Genomic DNA, 21,689 nt, shown 5'->3' on the forward strand with positions numbered 1-21,689 from the left:
TCCTGGAATGTGAAAATAAAAAAGTAAAAAAAAATGGTCTGTCATAAAGGCCAAAACTGGCTGTGACACCAAGAAGCTAAAATACTTAGATATTTTCAGTTTACTGTAATTATACTTACCAAATGCAATTTTTTTTATGTTAGATAATGCTGCTTTCTCATGTGGAATTCAGTACAAGAATATGCCTTTTGTTTCATTGTATAATATTTAAGAGATTTTAAAGAAATTGTTGCTTGGAAAATCATGAAATGTATTTCTTTGAATGTCTAAAGCATTGCCCTATACTTTATGGCAAAGCCAATGGATATATAAATAAAGCTTTTCATTCTAACATGGTATATTCTGAATTTACAAAAAAATATCTCATCATCCCCTGCAGCTTACCTTTAAAGCATGTAGAGATGTACATGGAAAATATCATCAGACAGCATATGTCCTTGTATTTTTACTCAAAAAAGAGAGAGAGGACCCCACTGACCATAAAGGCTTACACTCTAGAGAGTCCATACACACTGCAGGAAAGAAAGACAGATAGGACCCCTCTTACCATAAGAGCTGATTCAGTACCTTGAAAAAGTATTCATACCCCACCTCTGCACTCGCTTCTGCTCCCTATCTAACCTTACAACCTCACCTCTCCCTATATCTGACCACCATCTATTCACTTTTTCATCCCTGTCCTCCACATTTGCCCCCATGACCAACAACTAGCGCATCCCCGCAGAAACCTTGCACACCTAGATATCCACATGCCCTCTGACTCAATTCTACTGCTATCCTCCATATCTTCACTCCATGACACAGACCATGCCACCATTTTTTACAAGGCCACACTCGCATCAATTATTCACTCAGTTGCCCCTGTTGTGAATGACAGAGTGTGATGAATCAATAGACAACCTTGGCACAACAATCTCACAAAAAAGCTTCAGCAAGTGTCCAGGGTTGTGGAGCGGCACTGTAAGAAAACACACTCACAGGAAGACTTCACCCCATTAAAACAAAGAACTTTCACATTTAAGTCACCTCAGCTAAACAATACTACTTCACCACCCTTGTATCTTTTTTTATCCCACAACCCCAAACAGCTATTCAACACTTTTAACAACCTCATCTGCCCTCCATTATCCCTTCCAACCCCCCTCATCTCTGCAGAAGACTATGTCATATATTCCAAAAATAGTATAGACCAAACAAGCTAAATCTTTACTGCCCATACACCACAATCCCTATGTATAACAGGCCACTTCTCCTCTCCCGTAACCTTCCTCCCCATCGTTGAAAGAAAGCTTACTCATCTCCTCTCCAAAGCACACCTTATCACTTGTGCACTCGACCCCATCTCATCACACCTCCTTGCCAACCTCACCACCATGCTTATCCTGGTCCTAAACCATCTTTTCAACCTATCGCTAACTTATGGTACCTTCCCCTCTGCTATCAAACATGCAACGATCAGACCTATACTGAAGAAGCCATCCATCAACCTTAGACTCGACCTCTGTATCCAGCTATCGCCCCATATCACTACTCCCATTCGCCTTTAAAATCCTCAACAGCAGGTCCATACTGAACTTTCCTCCTATCTCTCATCTAACTCACTTTTTGACAACCTATAGTCTGGCTCCCATCCCCACCATACCACCGAAACTGCCCTGACCAAAATTAATAATGACTTACTGCCAAAGCTAGCAGACAATTCTTTTTACTCCTCCTTCTAGACCTGTCCTCTGGCTTTGACGCAGTCGACCACTCTCTCCTATTACAAATCCTCTCTTTCCTTGGCATCAAAGACCTTGCCCTCTCCTGGATTTCCTCATACCTTTCTAACTGCACATTTAGCGTCTCCCACTCCCACACTACCACCTCATACTGTCCTCTCTCTGTCGGTGTTCCTCAAAGCTCTGTCCTGTGACCCCTAGTTGTCTTAATCTATATCTATACCTATCTATACCTTTGGCCAGATGTCACCTCTCTGCTGGCCAAAATCCTAGAGTGTCAATCAGCCATATCCTCCTTCTTCTCATCACACTTCCTAAAGCTCAATGTGGACAAAACTGAACTCATAATTTTTCCTCCATCTCACTTAACTCCCCTACCTGATCTATCTAACTATCACAACAAACAACATCATGCTTTCCCCTGTACTTGAGGTCCGCTGCCTCAGAGTAACCCTCAACTCTGCCCTGTTCTTCAAACCGCATATCTAAGCTCTCGCCACCTCCTGCCGCCTCCAACTAAAACTATTTCCAGAATCCGACTCTTTCTCAACCCTGAATCTACTAAAATGTTAGTGCATGCCTTCAGCAACTCCCATCTCGACTACTGCAATATCCTCCTTTATGGCCTCCCAGCAAACACTCTCGCACCTCTCCATTCTGCCCTTAACTCTGCTGCCTGACTAATCCACCTTTCTCCTTGCTACTTCTCTGTTTCTTCCCTCTGCAAAGCCCTTCATTGGCTCCTGATACCCCCAATGTATCCAGTTCAAACTTTTAAAATTGACCTACAAAGCCTTTGTCTCCTCCATATAACTCTGAACTAATCTTCCGATATCCCTTAATCTCCGGTTTTCTAAAGACCTCCTTCTCTTCTCCACATATATACTCTCCTCACCCAATCGTCTCCAAGACTTCTCTCGAGTATCTCCTAGAATCTTGTGTTCTATGCCTCAACAAGTATAATTATCTGCCACATTCAGAACTTTCAGATGAAACTTGAAAATTCATTTCTTCCAGACAGCTTACAGCCTGCACTGACCCTGCTTCCACCTCACCATCTCCAAAGCTGCCACAAACCCTCCAACCTTATGTTTCCTGCCCCAGTATCCTGCAGACTGTAAACCTGGAAGGGCAAGGCCCTCTCTTTTCTGTCCCAGTCTATCATTGTTAATATTTTCTCTGCAATTTATATTTGTATTTTGTATGTAACCCCTTCTTATGTGCAGCAACATGGAATCAATGGTGCTGTAAAAATAAATAAAAATTATAGTATCCAGTGAACTGTTCTACATGTTTTCATATTACACCCAAAAAATTAAATCTATTTTAACCCCTTAATGACCGGAGCATTTTCCGTTTTTGCGTTTTCATTTTTTGCTCCACTTGTTCCCAGCGCCATAACTTTTTTATTTTTTGGTCAATATGGCCGTGTGAGGGCTTATTTTTTGTGGGACAAATTGTACTTTTGAACAACACCACTGGTTTTAACATGTCGTGTACTGGAAAATGGGAAAAAAATTCCAAGTGAGGTGAAATTGCAAAAAAATGCAATTCTTCAGTTGTTTTTTTTTTTTTACCACGTTCACTGAATGCCAAAACTGAACTGCCATTATTATTCTCCAGGTCATTGTGAGTTCGTAGACACCAAATGTGTATAGGTTCTTTTTTATTTAAGTGGTGAAAAAAAAAATCCAAAGTTTGCTAAAAAAAAAGAAAAAAAATGGCGCAATTTTCCGAGCCCTGTAGCATTTCCATTTTTCGTGATTTGGGGCCGGGTGATATCTTATTTTTGTGCGACGAGCTGACATTTTTATTGATACCATTTTGGGGTAGATTTGATGTTTTGATCGCCTGTTATTGCATTTTATTTGAGTGTTGCGGCGAGCAAAAAAACTTAATTCTGTAGTTTAGAATTTTTTTCTCGCTACGCCATTTACTGTTCAGATTAATTATTTTCTTATATTGATAGATTGGGCGATTATGAACGCGGCGATACCAAATATGTGTATGTGGGTTTTTCTTTTTATTGTTTTATTTTGAATAGGGCGAAAGGGGGGTGATGTAAACTTTTATATATATATATTATTTTAATATTTTTAAAAACATTTTGTTTTATTTTTGCTTGCTTCTATAGTCTCCATGTGAGACTAGAAGCAGCACTTGCCTGATTGGCTCTGCAGCAGATATGCTCAGTTACTATGAGTGCCGGCAAATGGGCAGCGCTCATTGCAATCTGGACATGACAACCACAAGGGGTCTGCTGCAGATTCCGGGTTGTCATGCAAACCCATCAGTGACCCACCACGGGGCCGATGACGTTCTTCCGGCACGGCGATGTTAAATGCTGCTGTCAAACATTGACAGCAGCATTTAACTGGATCACGATTCCACTCGCGGCTGTTGCAGGCACATGTCAGCTGTTTAAATCAGCTGACATGTGCCCGGTTTAGTGTATGCTCAGCGCCGGAGCCCGCACTAAACAGGGGGTGATGACGTGGGGCCCACATCTTTATGACGCCTCACGTCATTAAGAGGTTAATATGACTTTATGTGACATACCAACATCAAGTGGCAAGTATATATGAAGTGAAAATAAAATGATGCATGGTTGTCTAAATATTTTAAAAATATAAATCTGAAATTGATAATCCGTAAAATGTCTTAGATGCAGGAGTTATGGGGAGGCTCACTTGGCAATGCAAAATTACATTAGCCTGCTGTTTGGGGGTCGAACAGTGTGGGAAATGGTGCCGGGCAACTTTTTTTTGTGAACCGGTAATAAAATCTCATAATTAGTGATGAGCGAACGTGCTTGACACTGCTCGGTACTCGCCCAAGCATCACTGTGCTCGACAAGCTCGGCGAGTATTTCCAGGTTGCTCGGGTGGGAACTCAGGTCCCCTCCCTGCAAGTTTGGCGCTCTTTAGAGAGCCAATGAACATGCAGGGATTGCCTGCTATGCACTGTAATGCCGTAGCCATGTTGGTTGTCGGCATTACAGCGATTGACTGGCCGCACAGCATCATCAAGTCTATATAAAACCTGGTGCCGCTATGCTCGTCCCAGTCTACCCTGGAATCAGGCAGAGTAGGGAGATGTGCTGCTGCGTCAGGGAGAGATTTGCTTGTTTATAGTTAGTATAGGTATTCCACAACATATATATATAACATCCATCTGAACTAACAGTCCTTCTGAAGACTAATCCAGCTGCATATTTTCAGTAGTGAAGGAGATAGCAGGAGTTAGGCAGGCAGGGTATGTGGCAGACTGCAGTGCATATAGTGCAAGAGGGTCCATTGAATGTCCTGTTAGTATAGGTATTCTAGAACATACACATATACTATCTATATATATATATATATATATATATATATATATATATACAGTTATATGAAAAAGTTTGGGCACCCCTATTAATCTTAAGCTTAATGTTTTATAAAAATTGGTGTTTTTGCAACAGCTATTTCAGTTTGATATATGTAATAACTGTTGGACACAGTAATGTTTCTGCCTTGAAATGAGGTTTATTGTACTATCAGAAAATGTGCAATCTGCATTCAAACAAAATTTGACAGGCGCATAAGTATGGGCACCTCACCAGAAAAGTGACATTAATATTTAGTAGATCCTCCTTTTGCAAAAATAACAGCCTCTAGTCACTTCCTTTAGCTTTTAATGAGTTCCTGGATCCTGAATGAAGGTATTTTTGACCATTCCTCTTTACAAAACAATTCCAGTTCAGTAAAGTTTGATGGTCGCCGAGCATGGACAGCACTCTTCAAATGATCCCACAGATGTTCAATGATATTCAGGTCTGGGGACTGGGATGGCCATTCCAGAACATTGTAATTGTTCCTCTGCATGAACGCCTGAGTAGATTTGGAGCGGTGTTTTGGATCATGGTCTTGCTGAAAGATCCATCCCCTGCGTAACTTCAACTTTATCACAGATTCTTGAACAATATTGTCAAGAATCTGCTGATACTGAGTGGAATCCATGCGTCCCTCAACTTTAACAAGATTCCCGGTGCATTGGCCACACAGCCCCAAAGCATGATGGAACCTCCACCAAATTTTACTGTGGGTAGCAAGTGTTTTTCTTGGAATGCTGTGTTTTTTTGCCGCCATGCATAATGCCTTTTTGTATGACCAAACAACTCAATCTTGGTTTCATCAGTCCACAGGACCTTCTTTCAAAAAGAAATTGGCTTCTCCAAATGTGCTTTTGCATACCTCAGCCGACTCTGTTTGTGGCGTGCTTGCAGAAACGGCTTCTTTCGCATCACTCTCCCATACAGCTTCTCCTTGTGCAAAGTGCATTGTATAGTTTACCGATGCACAGTGACACCATCTGCAGCAAGTTGATGCTGCAGCTCTCTGAAGGTGGTCTGAGGATTGTCCTTGACTGATCTCACCATTCTTCTTCTCTGCCTTTCTGATGTTTTTCTTGGCCTGTCACTTCTGGCCTTAACAAGAACTGTCCCTGTGTTCTTCCATTTCCTTACTATGTTCTTTACAGTGGAAACTGACAGGTTAAATCTCTGAGACAGCTTTTTGTATCCTTCCCCTGAACAACTATGTTGAATAATCTTTGTTTTCAGATCATTTGACAGTTGTTTTGCGAAGCCCATGATGCCACTCTTCAGAGGAGATTCAAACAGGAGAACAACTTGCAAGTGGCCACTTTAAGTAGCTTTTCATACACCTGGCTATGAAGTTCAAAGCTCAATGAGGTTACAAAACCAAAAAAAGTGCTTTTGTAAGTCAGTAAAAAGTAGGTAGGAGTATTTAAAACAAGAAAATGATAAGGGTGCCCATACTTATGCACCTGACAAATTTTGTTTGAATGCAGATTGCACATTTTCTGTTAGTACAATAAACCTCATTTCAAGGCAGAAACATTACTGTGTCCAACAGTTATTACATATATCAAACTGAAATAGCTGTTGCAAAAACACCAATTTTTATAAAACATTAAGCTTAAGATTAATAGGGGTGCCCAAACTTTTTCATATAACTGTGTATATATATATATATATACACTGTGTGCGGAATTATTAGGCAAGTTGTATTTTAGAGAATTATTTTTATTATTGATCAACAACTATGTTCTCAATCAACCCAAAAGGCTAATAAATAACCAAGCTTAATATTTTTGGAAGTTGGAGTGTTTTTTTTTTAGATTTGGCTATCTTAGGAGGATATCTGTTTGTGCAGGTAACTATTACTATGCAAGATTATTAGACAACTTAATAAAAATATAATCCCATCTCACCTGTTTATTTTCACCAGGTAAACCAATATCAGTACACAAAATTTAGAAATAAACATTTCTGACATGCAAAAACAAAAACCCCAAAAATGAGTGATCAATATAGCCACCTTTCTTTATGATGACACTCAACAGCCTTGCATTGATATATTCTGTCAGCCACCACAGCCTCCCAGACACTGTTCCAAGAGGTGTACTGTTTTCCCTCCCTGTAGATCTCACATTTTATGATGGGCCACAGGTTCTCCATGGGGTTCAGATCAGGTGAACAAGGGGGCCAAGTCATTATTTTTTCTTCTTTTAGACCTCTACTGGCCAGCCACGCTGTGGAGTAGTTGGATGCATGTGATGGAGCATTGTCCTGCATGAAAATCATGTTTTTCCTGAACGATACCGACTTCTTCCTGTGCCACTGCTTGAAGAAGTTGTCTTCCAGAAACTGGCAGTAGGTCTGGGAGTTGAGCTTCACTCCATCCTCAACCCGAAAAGGTCCCACAAGTTCATCTTTGATGATACCAGCCCATACCAGTACCCCACCTCCACCTTGCTGGCGTCTGAGTCGGAGTGGAGCTCTCTGACCTTTACTGATCCAGCCTCTGGCCCATCCATCTGGCCCATCAAGAGTCACTCTCATTTCATCAGTCCATAAAACCTTTGTAAAATCAGTCTTAAGATATTTCTTGGCCCATTCTTGACATTTTATATTATGTTTATTGTTCAACGGTGGTCGTTTTTCAGCCTTCCTTACCTTGGCCATGTCCCTGAGTATCGCACACCTTGTGCTTTTTGATACTCCAGTAACGTTGCAGCTCTGAAATATGGCAAAACTGGTGGCGAATGGCAACTTGGCATCTTCACGCTTGATTTTCCTCAATTCATGGGCATTTATTTTGCGCCTTTTTTGGCCAACACTCTTCTTGCGACCCTGTTGGCTATTTTCCATGAAACACTTGATTGTTCGGTGATCACGCTTCAAAAGTTTGGAAATTTCAAGACTGCTGCATCCCTCTGCAAGACATCTCACAATTTTGGACTTTTCAGAGCCCGTCAAATCTCTCTTCTGACCCATTTTGCCAAAGGAAAGGAAGTTGCCTAATAATTAAGCACACCTTATATAGGGTGTTGATGTCATTAGTCAACACCCCTCCTCATTACTGAGATGCACATCACCAGATTTACTTAATTGGTAGTTGGTTCTCAAGCCTATGCAGCTTGGAGTAGGACAACATGTATAAAAAGTATCATGTGATCAAAATACTCATTTGCCTAATAATTCTGCACACAGTGTATATATATATGTGTATATATATATATATATATATATATATACTGTATATATATATATATATATATATATATCTAAATATATGTAATCTATCCATCTGAACTAACAGTCCTTCTGAGGACTAATCCAGCTGCATATAATCAGTACTAGGCAGGCAGGCAGTGTATGTGGCAGACTGCTGTGTATGATACAGTACAGGAGGGTCCATTGAACGTCCTGTCTGCTGCTGTAAAATTGCACATATTTCTAGTCATGGCCCCAGATATCAGGGGCCAGGACAATTTTTTTTATTATCCTAATCCTCGTTATTTGCTTAATAAGCAATCCTGAGTACACCATTTTCTGCTTCATTTGCTTGTACTCACTGAAGAATAAAGCCAGATCTGTTCCATATTTCAGCGATAAAAATCCAGAAATTTGAACTGAACGTGGAAAATATTGGCCTCCGGTGAAGCTATTCACTGTAGGTCTCTGTGTAGAATAATATTAGTAAATTACAGGCCTGCTATTTAAAACTGTGGTTCTCTGTCAGACATATCACCTATAAGACTGTTCAAAATCATACATTTCTTCTATTTTCATTTTCGTTGCAATGTGTCGGTGAAGCTATTCACACTAGGTCTCTGTGTAGAATAATATTAGTAAATTACAAGTCTACTATTTAAAACTGTGGTTCTCTGTCAGACATATCACCTGCGTTCCAAAGTCAGCCATTTCTCGTGAATGTGGAAAATATTATCCTCCATTTAAAATGGGCAAGGTGAGTGGCAAGGGATGGGGAAGTGGACGTGATGGTGATGGTTCATGCAGAGGCCGAGGATGTGGCCGTGGGCAAGCTGAAATTGTGCCACAACAAACACCCACATCTTGTCGCTCGACCTTCCTGTCCCAATTTCTAGGGGACCAGAGAACATCACTATTATATACACAGAGCAGTACCAAATGGTTGCTGGTTGGAAAGCAGATAATGCTTCCAGCCACTTTGCCACCAGAACCTCCACCCTGGCATCCACGCGGTCAAGTCTCAGTAGCCGTGATTCTGGACCGCATATTCCTCACCATGATCCTCCTTTCTCCAACCATGCCGAGTGCCCGGACACAACTGATCCCATACTTGGATACTCAGAAGAGCTGTTCACTTTTCCATTTGTAGATTCGGGCATCTCGCCTGGCCAGCTTCAAGCGAGTCAAGAGGAGAACGTATGTAGCGATGCCAAAATATTGGAGCAGCAACGGTCACACGAGGGCAATGGTGATAAAGTACGATTACTGTTGCAAGAGGTGGACGATGATGATGAGACACAATTGCAAGAAAGTCAGGAGGAGGGCCAGGGTGTGGAAGTGAAAAATGAGGTGGTGGAAGATATAGTAACTGACCCAACCTGGCAGGGGGACATGCAGAGTGAGGACAGCAGCACACAGGGGGAGGGAGGCATAGCACCACAACAGGCAGGAAGAAGCAGTGTTGTGGCCACAGACACAAGGTGGGAAAGCGATCCTCGTAATGCCAACATGACTGAAGTTGCCTGTACAACTGTTAGGTCTTCCCGAGTCTGGTTATTTTTTAAAGACTCTGCAGATAACCCCAAAAAGGCCATTTGCAGCACCTGCCAGGCCAGCATCAGCAGGGGTATCAAAACGAGCAGCCTGACCACCACCAGCATGATCAGGCACATGCAAGCAAAGCACCCGACTAAGTGGGCCGAACCCCAGGGTCAAGCAGCAGTGCCTGCAGGTGACACCACTGCTTCTTCCGCTGTTGTGCGAGCACGCCAATTCCCTGTCCATGATGCATGCCAAGATGCCTTCCGCCCTGCACCTGTCATTGCACACTCTCAAGTAGCACCAATAGCAAGCACGTCCAAGTCCTTGTCCCAGCGCAGCGTTCAGTTGTCCCTACTCCAATCATTGGAACGCAAGCGCAAATATGCAGCCAATGCCCCACAGGCCACACTACTAAATTCACACATTTGGTGAATGCTTGCGCTCAAAATGTTGCCTTTTAGGCTCGTGGAGACGGAAGCTTTCCACAACCTGATGGCGGCGGCCGTACCTTGGTACTCGGTCCCCAGCCGCTACTATTTCTCCCGGTGTGCCGTCCCCGCATTACACAAGCACGTGTCCCACAATAATAGACGTGCCCTCAACAACGCAGTTACTGGGAAAGTCCACCTAACCATGGACACATGAACAAGTGCTTGTGGGCAGGTATGGTACATCTTACTGATGGCACACTGGGTTAATATAGTGGTAGCCGGGACCCAGTCGGACCTTGGGACGGAACACGTCCTCCCGACGCCGAGGTTTGCAGGCCCTGGGTCAATCAGGGTTGCCCCCACATTCTACAGCTCTTGCATCTCCTCCTCCTCTTCAGCATCCCTCTCCGAAATGACCACATCAGTCGCAAGCTGGAAACACTGCAGCACTGCCTCGGCCAAGCGGCAACAGGCTGTGCTCAAGATAATATGCTTAGGTGACAAACCACGCTGAATAAGTTGTGGACAGCTCTGAAAGAGCAGGCAGATCTGTGGCTGACACTGCTGAACATACAGCAAGGCATGGTCGTGTGTGACAATCGCCGGAACCCGGTGGTGGCACTGAAGCGAAGCAAGTTCACATACATACCATGCCTGGCCCATGTGCTTAACCTCATGGTTCAGCAGTTTCTCAAAACCTACCCGGATCTGCTGGACTACTTATAAAAGTATGCCGCCTGTGTCCCATTTTATAAAATCAGCTACAGCTTCTGCCGCCTTTGCCGTGCTTCAGCAACGTTTGCAGATTCCAGCTCACCAACTGATCTGCGATGTCCCCACACATTGGAACTCTACATTGCAGATGTTGGTAAGGATTTGTCAGCAGAAGAGGGCAGTTGTTGACTACCAGCATAAACAAGGCCGTCAGAATTCAGGTCAGACTTCACACGTAAGACCTCAGAAGTGGACATGGATGTCAGACATCTGTACCATCTTCCAAAAACTTTGAGGACTCCACCAAGATGGTGAGCGGCAATGACGCCATAATTAGTGTCACCATCCCACTTCTCTGTCTTCTGAAACGCTCTTTGTTCACAATCAAAGAGGATGCCTTGCAGGCGGAGCACGATGAGATGGAGCAAGGAATCATACACGGTGATTACACACAGCCCAGCCTCATCTCATCATAACATGGATTGGGTGACAATGAGGAAGAGGAGGAGGAGGAAGAACAGGAGCTAGTTTCCTGCGTTATAGATGATACTACCTGCACAACTGTCATACCGTTTGTTGAGCGTGGATGGCCTGAGGACAGAGAGGAGGAGGAAGAGGATGAGGAGGAGAGCATGGTCAGTTGTCCTCTTCGTGAGGACACAAAAGTCTTGCCTCTTTGCAGTCTGGCACACAAGGCAATGTTTATGTTATGCTGCTTCTCCCATGACCGTCGCGTTGTCCAAATTTTGGGTGACAGTTATTACTGGTTGGTGACACTGCTAGACCCACTCTACAACGAGATCTTTCTGTCTCTTATTCCCGTGCAGGACAGGCCTAATAAAATGGCGCAGTACAAGAAGGCCCTTGTTGCAGAATTATTTAAAAAATTGCCATCTGAAAATGTTGGCGGCAGAGATCACAATTCATTGGACAACCAATGAGTACAGGCGAGAAAGCCACAAATGCAACCAAGCAGAGGCAGGGGAACACTGTCAAAGTTCTGGGACAGTTTTCTCAGACACTCCCATCGCACTGGCTCTGAGGCGGGGTGTACTCTCACAAAGAGTGCAAAGTTTAGGAAGATGGTGAGGGAGTACCTTTGCTGACCGTACCAACGTCCTCCGTGATTCCTCTGTGCCTTATAATTATTGGGTATCCAAGCTGGACATGTGGCATGAACTGGCTCTCTTTGCCTTGGAGTTCCTGGCCTGCCCTGCTGCTACCGTTTTGTCAGAGTGATTTTTTAGTGTTGCCGGTGGAATTATAACCTAAAGTCAGCCTGTCAGCTAAAATTGCTGACAGGCTGACTTTTATAAAAATGAACAAGGGCTAGATTGGGCCAGACTTCTCAACACCACCGAATGATAGCAGCGTAACGTAAACTCAAATTTAGTGGTTTTTTTTGGGAGGTCTAACTCTATTCTCATGCACCTCTGTCTTCACACCCAGACATGGGTATACGCTTCCTGATTTTGCCTATTTGCTCTTGTCCTCCTCCATCTCCGCATCCTCATCCTCCACCACCATATCACCAACATATGTACCATATCAACATATCTACGTCTCCTGCAAGGGGCATTGGAGTTCCTCCAAATCTTTGGCATCCGTTGCATTCACTGCATAGACAAACAGTGTGGGAGACTCTCTTCCTAATAATGGGAACATTGTTTTAAGGAGGCCCTCCAACCTTTAAGTCTCTTGCAAGGGTCATTGGAGTGCCTCTAAATTTTTGACAGCCATTGCAGTCACTGCATAAGCAAACAGTATGGGAGACCCTTTCCTTTCTAATGGGAACATATCATTACTGAGGCCCACCTCTATGTGTCTTTAAATTGTTATTGGGGTTTTTCCTAAATTTTGGCAGCCGTTGGACTCACTGCATACCCTTTAACTTTATAGCAGACCCGCTCCTTTCTAATGGGAACATGTTGTACTCATTACTGTGGCCCAGCTCTATGTGTCTTTTAACCCCTTTACTCCAGAGGGTGGTTTGCACGTTAATGACCAGGCTAATTTTTACAAGTCTGACCACCGTCATTTTATGAGGTAATTACTCTGGAACGCTTCAATGGATCCCACTGATTCTGAGAATGTTTTTTGGCGACATATTGTCCTTCATGATAGTGGTAAAATTTCTTCGCCATCACTTGCGTTTGTGAAAAAAACGGAAATTTGGCAAAAATTTTGAAAATTTCGCAATTTTCAAACTTTGATTTTCCATGCCCTTAAATCAGAGATATGTCACACAAAATAGTTAATAAATAACATTTCCCACATGTCTACTTTACATCAGCACAATTTTGGAGCCAACATTTTTTTTGTTATGGAACTACAAGGGTTAAAAATTGACAGGGAAGAGGAGAAATTGCACCATGCAGTTTGCTGTGCAATTTCTCCTGAGTAATCCGATACCCCATATGTGGGGAAGTCCACTGTTTGGGTGCACGGCAGGGTTCGGAAGGGAAGGAGCGCCATTTGACTTTTTGAATGTAAAATTTGCTTGAATAATTAGCGGACCCCATGTTGCGTTTGGGGAGGCCCTGATGTGCCTAAACAGTGGAAACTCCCCACAAATGACCCCATTGTGGAAATTAGACCCACCAGGGAACTTATCTAGATGTGAGGTGAGCACCCTGAACCCCCAGGTGCTTCACAGAAGTTTATAACATTGAGCCGTAAAAATATAATTTTCGCATTTTTCCAACAAAAATGTTTTTCAGCCTCAAATTTTGCATTTTCATAAGGGTAACAGGAGAAATTGCACCATGAAATTTGTTGTGCAATTTCTCCTGAGTAAGCCGATACCCCATATGTGGGGAAGTCCACTGTTTGGGCGCACGGCAGAGTTCGGAAGGGAAGGAGCACCATTTGACATTTTGAATGTAAAATTTGCTTGAATAATTAACGGACGCCATGTTGCATTTGGGGAGCCCCTGATGTGCCTAAACAGTGTTAACCCCCCACAAGTGACCCCATTTTGGAGATTATACCCCCAGGGAACTTATCTAGATGTGAGGTGAGCACCCTGAAACCCCAGATGCTTCACAGAAGTTTATAACATTGAGCCATAAAAATAAAATGTTCATATTTTTCCAACATTTTTCCTTTTTGGGCGCACGGCAGGGTTCGGAAGGGAAGGAGCGCCATTTGACTTTTTGATTGTAAAATTTGCTTGAATAATTAGTGGACGCCATGTTGCGTTTGACGAGTACCTGATGTGCCTTAACAGTGGAAACCACTCCCCAGTGACACTATTTTGGAAACTACACCCCTCAAGGATTTTGAACCCAGAGGTACAACACAGAATTTGATAACATTAGGTCATCATATTGAATAAGTTGTCATTAGTCTTCAGTGCAAGTGCTCGCTAGTTAAGTTTGCATCGGGTACCCGATGCAAACTCAAGTAGCAAGCACTAACGCTCAACATTAGTCGCCATATCGTCATCCTTTTTTTTTCTTTACTTCTGAAAAAATCCCAACCCCAACACAAGCCTAACCCCAACCCTAACCCTAGCCCAACCCTACCCTTAGCCCAACCCTAACCCTAGTCCAACCATAACTCTAGCACAATTCTAACCCTAGCACAACCCTAACCTTAACCTTAGCACAAACCAAACCCTAGCACAACCCTAACCCTAACCCTAGCAGAATCCTAACCCAAGCACAACCCTAACCCAACCCTAACCCTAGCCCAACCCTAACCCTAGCCCAACCCTAACCCTAACACAACTCTAACCCTAACCCTAACCCTAGCAAAACCCTAACCCTAGCACAACCCTAACCCTAGAGTTTATTTTTTACGTCGTTCCTCGTGCGGTATAAGTGATTAGACAACTTTATTCTTCGGGTGAGTACAATTACAGTGAGACTAGATTCAAATCGGGTTTTTATGATTGACAGCTGTCACACACTTAAATACCCTTTTTTTTGCCAAGACTAGTTTTTGCATCGCCATATTTTGAGAGCTATAATTTTTCCATATTTTGGCCGACAGAGTCATGTGACAGCTTGTTATTTGCAGGACAAGTTGACATTTTTAGTGGTACCATTTTTGGGCATGTGACATTTTTTGATCGCTTTCTATTCCGATTTTTGGGAGGCAGAATAATCAAAAACCAACAATTCATGAATTGTTATTTTGTTTTGTTTTTATGCCGTTCTGCATATGGTAAAATTGATAAGGCAGCTTTATTCTTTGGGTCAGTACGTTTACAGCGGTACCACATTTATATATTTTTTCATGTTTTGCCGCTTTTACACAATAAAAACTATTTTATAGAAAAAAGAATTGTTTTTGCATCACTTTATTCTGAGAGCTATAACTGTTATGATCTGCAACATGAACTAAGGAAATATAGGGGAAAGCTGTCCCTACAGTAAGACTAAGCTGAATCCCTACAATGTAGCGGGCTGCCTGTTCCTTGTGAACAGACCTGCCTTAGTCCTCGGCTAGTCAGAACGAAGACCTATAGAGTTAAGGGAGGGGTCCCTAAAAGAACTAAGGACTGGGACCAAAATGGGACACCTCCTAAACAGAAGTAGATGCAGAGCACAAAAGAGAAACAGACAAAATGTACTAGAGGTTCCAGAGGACCAAGCAAACTAGACAGAGATAGGCACCGAAGCACCTGGCTAGAGAGACAGTCAAACAACACTGAAGTCCAGCAATGCCAGAAGGGCGGAGCTGGAATAAATAGGCAGATGGTCACGTGACCGCAAAACACAAGATAGCAAAAACTAACAGGAGGGTTCTAACAGTACCCCCTCTTCTATGAGGATCCTCCAGATCCTCCAGGCCCAGGCCTATCAGGAATCCTCCTGTGGAAAGCTTTAACAAGCCTAGGAGCAGAGACATCATCCGTCCTTACCCAGGAGTTGTCTTCAGGACCGAAACCCTTCCAGGAGACAAGATACTGTAATTTCCCTCTATGCCATCTAGAATTCAAAATACGAGAAATTTCATATTCGCCGTCTTCCACCACAGGAGGAACTGTGACAGTGGCGTCCCTATTGGATACGTCAGCCTTTTTCAACAAGGAAACATGAAATACAGGATTAATCTTCCAGGAAGTAGGGACATCCAACCTAACAGCAGATGGGTTAACAACCTGATGCACTTTAAATGGACACACAAACTTAGGACCCAGTTTTTTAGAGGGAATCCTCATCCGCAGGTTCTTTGAGGACAACCAAACCATGTCACCTACAGTAAACAAAACCTCTTTACGTTTCCTGTCAAAATGCTTCTTGGACTTCTTGTTAGCCTCTTGCAGGTTACAACATACATTAGTCCAAACTCTCTCCAAATCACCGGAAAAATTCTCCTCCTCTGGCACCGCCGACCACAATTTGCAGAACCAACCAAAAGACGGATATCTCCCAGTACAACAAAAAAAAGGAGAACACCCAGCAGAGGAGGATGTATGATTGTTAAGAGCAAATTCTGCGAGAGGCAGAAACTCAGACCACACCTCTTGATTGTCCGCCACAAAACAACTCAAAAACTGCTCAACATCCTGGTTCTTTCTTTCAGTCTGTCCATTAGATACAGGATGATAACCAGACGAAAATGACAAATGGACTCCCAACCTGTCACAAAAAGCACGCCAAAAGCGAGCCACAAACTGAGGTCCCCTATCAGAAACAATATCTGTGGGAACGCCATGGAGCTTGACAATCTCCTTAACAAACGCCTTAGAGAGTGTATTGGCGCAGGGCAACTTAATGAATGGAACCAAATGACAAATTCTTATGATCTGTGAAAACCGGAATAGGAAATATAGCGCCTTCCAAAAAATGACGCCAGTGTTCAAACGCAAGTTTAATAGCCAGCAACTCCTGATTTCCAACATCATAATTTAGTTCGGTTTCCGAAAAATTTTCTAAAAAAAGGCACAAGGATGTACTCCACCCTTGTTCTCCTGAGACAAAACTGCTCCGACCCCCATTGATGAAGCATCGACCTCGACCAAAAAAGGCTTGGTCTCATCAGGCTGCATAAGTATAGGGGCAGAACTGAACCTCTCTTTGAGATACTCAAATGCTTCAATGGCCTCAGTAGTCCACTGGGCCGTATTCGCACCTTTCCTGGTGAGATCGGTTAGACGCTTAATAATTACAGAAAAATTCTTAATGAATTTCCTGTAATAATTGGCAAAACCCCAAAATCTCTGTATAGATTTCAACCCAATAGGCCTAGGCCATTCCTGCATAGCCTGAACCTTCACAGGGTCCAACTCAAAGCCCTCGCTGGAGACAATGTAGCCCAAAAAACTAATTTTCTGCACAGCGTATTCACATTTCTCCAGCTTAGCAAAGAGTGAATTATGCCTCAGTAACTGCAAAACTTCACGTACACTCTGCCAATGGGACTCGAAATCTAGTGAATAAATCAAAATGTCATCCAAATACACAACCGCTTTCTTACTAATCTAAGGTCTCAGGATGTCACTAATAAGGTTCTGAAAAAATGCAGGTGCATTGGTAAGACCAAAAGGCATCACCAGACTGTCAAGGTGACCTACCGGAGTGTTAAAAGCAGTTTTCCATTCATCACCCTCCTTCACACGTAACAAATTGTATGCCCCCCGGAGATCAATTTTGGAGAACCACTTGGCCCCCACTAATTGGTTAAACAAGTCAGTAATTAATGGCAATGGGTAGGAATTGCGTACGGTTATCTTATTAATTTCACGAAAATCCGGACATGGACGTAAACCGCCGTCCTTTTATATATCAAAGAAGAATCCAACTGCCACAGGCGACTTAGAAGGTCTAATGTGACCAGCAGCCAGGCTAGTCTGTATGTACTCCTCCAAGGCCTTTCTTTCAGGGATAGTCAGATTAAACAAGCGACTTTTGGGAAGAGTAGCACCCGGAACAAACTCAATGGCGCAATCATAATCCCTATGAGGAGGTAAAACTTGCGACTCCTCCTCTGAAAAAACCCTCCAAAAATCTTGAATAGGTACCGGTAATTCCCCTTTTTCCACAGCCGCAATGCGACCATTACAACATTTATCATAGCACTTCGGACTCCAAGACTTAATCACATTAGTAGACCAGTCCAATAAAGGATTGTGCAGTCTTAACCAAGGCAATCCTAGAACAACTGGAGAGGGCAAATTATCCAAAACAACCAAGTAAAAATTTCTTGGTGAACTCCATTGATAGTGAGATGAAATGCAGCAGTCTTGTGAGTAATACATTTCAAAGGAGTGTTATCAATTATAACCACAGAAATAGGTGATGACAAAGGTTTGGATTTCAATTTAAGGTTTTCCAAAAACCCTTTATCAATCACATTAAGTGTTGAACCACAATCCACAAATACCTGAAATTCAATCAAATCTCCCTGCAGAATAGTACTCCCAGAAAGAAACACTCCCGCAGAGCGAAAACAAGCTATACAAGCATAACTGACCTTTTTTTTTTCTTTACTTAAACGATGCTCACAATACTTAATCAAACGATTATCTTTGCCACAATAAAGACACAAACCCTTGGCGAATCTCCGATCTCTTTCCTGAGAGCGGAGTGACATCGCCCCAACCTCCATTGGTTTTCCGCTGTCAGAGCAGATTTTCTGGGAAATAGGACCTGAAGTTACAGGAGTTTTTACATCATTAACCCTGTACCTCAGTCTCCTGTCCACACGAACAGCTAACTGCATAGCTTCCTGCAGAGTCTCAGGTGCAGGGAATGCAATTAGCAAATCCTTAACCCTTTCACTCAGACCAGCAAGAAATAAACATCTTAGCGCAGAATCATTCCATTTAACTTCTGAAGCCCATCTCCTGAAGTGTGTGCAATAATTTTCAACATCATCTGACCCCTGATTCAAACATCTAAGTTCTGATTCAGCAGATGATATTCGATCAGGATCGTCATATAATAGCCCCATAGCAGAAAAAAATTCTTCAACAGAACTTAAACACGGATCATTAGGCTGGAGAGATAAGGCCCAACCCTGTGGTTCTTTGCGCAAAAGTGACATAATAAAACCAATGCGCTGTGATTCATTCCCAGAGGATCTTGGTCTCAAACGAAAATATAACAAACAAGCATTTTTAAAGGAAAAAAAATCTTGCTGTTTACCATAGAAAAAATCAAGCAGTCCTACCTTCGGTTCCACAAAATGCGCTCCAGGAGAGCTACTCACGTGTTGCTGAAGCTCAGCCACCTCCAGAGACAATCCCTGCAGGCGTTGAGCCAACTCCTGGATGGAAACCATACTGATCCCCGATTTTCTTTCCTTTTAGTCTTTTTGGGGCTGGACTTACTGTTATGATCTGCAACATGAACTAAGGAAAGATAGGGGAAAGCTGTCCCTACAGTAAGACTAAGCTGAATCCCTATGATGTAGCGGGCTGCCTGTTCCTTGTGAACATACACGCCTTAGTCCTCGGCTAGTCTGAACGAAGACCTATAGAGTTAAGGGAGGGGTCCCTAAAAGAACTAAGGACTGGGACAAAAATGGGACACCTCCTAAACAGAAGTAGATGCAGAGCACAAAAGACAAACAGACAAAACGTACTAGAGGTCCCAGAGGACCAAGCGAACTAGACAGAGATAGGCACCGAAGCAACTGGCTAGAGAGACAGTCAAACAACACTGATGTCCAGCAAAGCCAGAAGGGCGGAGCTGGAATAAATAGGCAGATGGTCACGTGACCGCAAAACTCAAGATAGCAAAAACTAACAGGAGGGTTCTAACAATAACTTTTTTTTTTTTTTACATCGTTGGAGCTGTATGGCAGCTTGTTTTTTGAGGAACAAATAGTAAAACAATACAAGGATAACTGCAAAAGTAAATTCCTGAAGGATATAAGAATATAAGGGTTTTCATACATTAGTGGTATATAATATTCACCAAACAAGATTTCGGACTAACGTAAAACAAGGGGACAGTCGGGAAAAACAAAGAAGAGGGAAAGGAAAAAATCTGACCATGCAGTCCCAAACATCAGGTGCAGTGGAAAAAATATATTTTATTGATTATAGGTGACAAAAATGGATAGCAAACAATGTCAATAATTATAAAACATTAAAAACATCTTAAAACAGGGGCGCATGTCCGGGTTATGTATGGAAAAATTCATGATGGGAACAGCCAATTAATAAATATAAAATCTAATCGATAGACAGCAAGTTATAAATATATATACAGAACAGATCAAAATTTTGGACACACCTTCTCATTTAAAGATTTTTCTGTATTTTCATGACTATGAAAATTGTACATTCACACTGAAGGCATCAAAACTATGAATTAACACATGTGGAATTATATACTTAACAAAAAAGTGTGAAACAACTGAAAATATGTCTTATATTCTAGATTCTTCAAAGTAGCCACCTTTTGCTTTGATGACTGCTTTGCACACTCTTGGCATTCTCTTGATGAACTTCAAGAGGTAGTCATCGGAAATGGTTTTCACTTCACAGGTGTGCCCTGTCAGGTTTAATAAGTGGGATTGCTTGCCTTATAAATGGGGTTGGGACCGTCAGTTGTGTTGTGCAGAAGTCTGGTGGATACAGAGCTGATAGTCCTACTGAATAGACTATTAGAATTTGTATTATGGCAAGAAAAAAGCAGCTAAGTAAAGAAAAACGAGTGGCCATAATTACTTTAAGAAATGAAGGTCAGTCAGTCCGAAAAATTGGGCAAACTTTGAAAGTGTCCCCAAGTGCAGTTACAAAAACCATCAAGCGCTACCAAGAAACTGGCTCACATGAGGACCGCCCCAGTAAAGGAAGACCAATAATCACCTCTGCTTCTGAGGATAAGTGTATCCGAGTCACCAGCCTCAGAAATCGCAGGTTAACAGCAGCTCAGATTAGAGACCTGGTCAATGCCACACAGAGTTCTAGCATCTCTACAACAACTGTTAAGAGGAGACTTTGTGCAGCAGGCCTTCATGGTAAAATAGCTGCTGGGAAACCACTGCTAAGGACAGGCAAAAAGCAGAAGAGACTTGTTTGGGCTAAAGAACACAAGGAATGGACATTAGACAAGTGGAAATCTGTGCTTTGGTCTGATGAGTCCAAATTTGAGATCTTTGGTTCCAACCACCGTGTCTCTGTGCGACGCAGAAAAAGTGAACGGATGGACTCTACATGCCTGGTTCCCACCGTGAAGCATGGAGGAGGAGGTGTGATGGTGTGGGGGTGCTTTGCTGGTGTCACTGTTGGAGATTTATTCAAAATTGAAGGCATACTGAACCAGCATGGCTACCACAGCATCTTGCAGCGGCATGCTATTCCATCCACTTTGCGTTTAGTTGGACCATTATTTATTTTTCAACAGGATAATGACCCCAAACACACCTCCAGGCTGTGTAAGGGCTATTTGACCAAGAAGGAGAGTGATGGGGTGCTACGCCAGATGACCTGGCCTCCACAGTCACCCGACCTGAACCCAATCGAGATGGTTAGGGGTGAGCTGGACCGCAGAGTGAAGGCAAAAGGGCCAACAAGTGCTAAGCATCTCTGGGAACTCCTTCAAGATTGTTGGAAGACCATTTCCGGTGACTACCTCTTGAAGCTCATCAAAAGAATGCCAAGAGTGTGCAAAGCATTCATCAAAGCAAAAGGTGGCTACTTTGAAGAACCTAGAAAATAAGACATATTTTCAGTTGTTTCACACTTTTTTGTTAAGTATATAATTCCACATGTGTTAATTCATAGTTTTGATGACTTCAGTGTGAATGTACAATTTT

Source organism: Phyllobates terribilis, unplaced genomic scaffold (genome assembly GCF_046119375.1).
Source record: "Phyllobates terribilis strain yellow unplaced genomic scaffold, ASM4611937v1 Scaffold_1__5_contigs__length_1240528914, whole genome shotgun sequence".
NCBI classification, from domain to species: Eukaryota; Metazoa; Chordata; class Amphibia; order Anura; family Dendrobatidae; genus Phyllobates; species Phyllobates terribilis.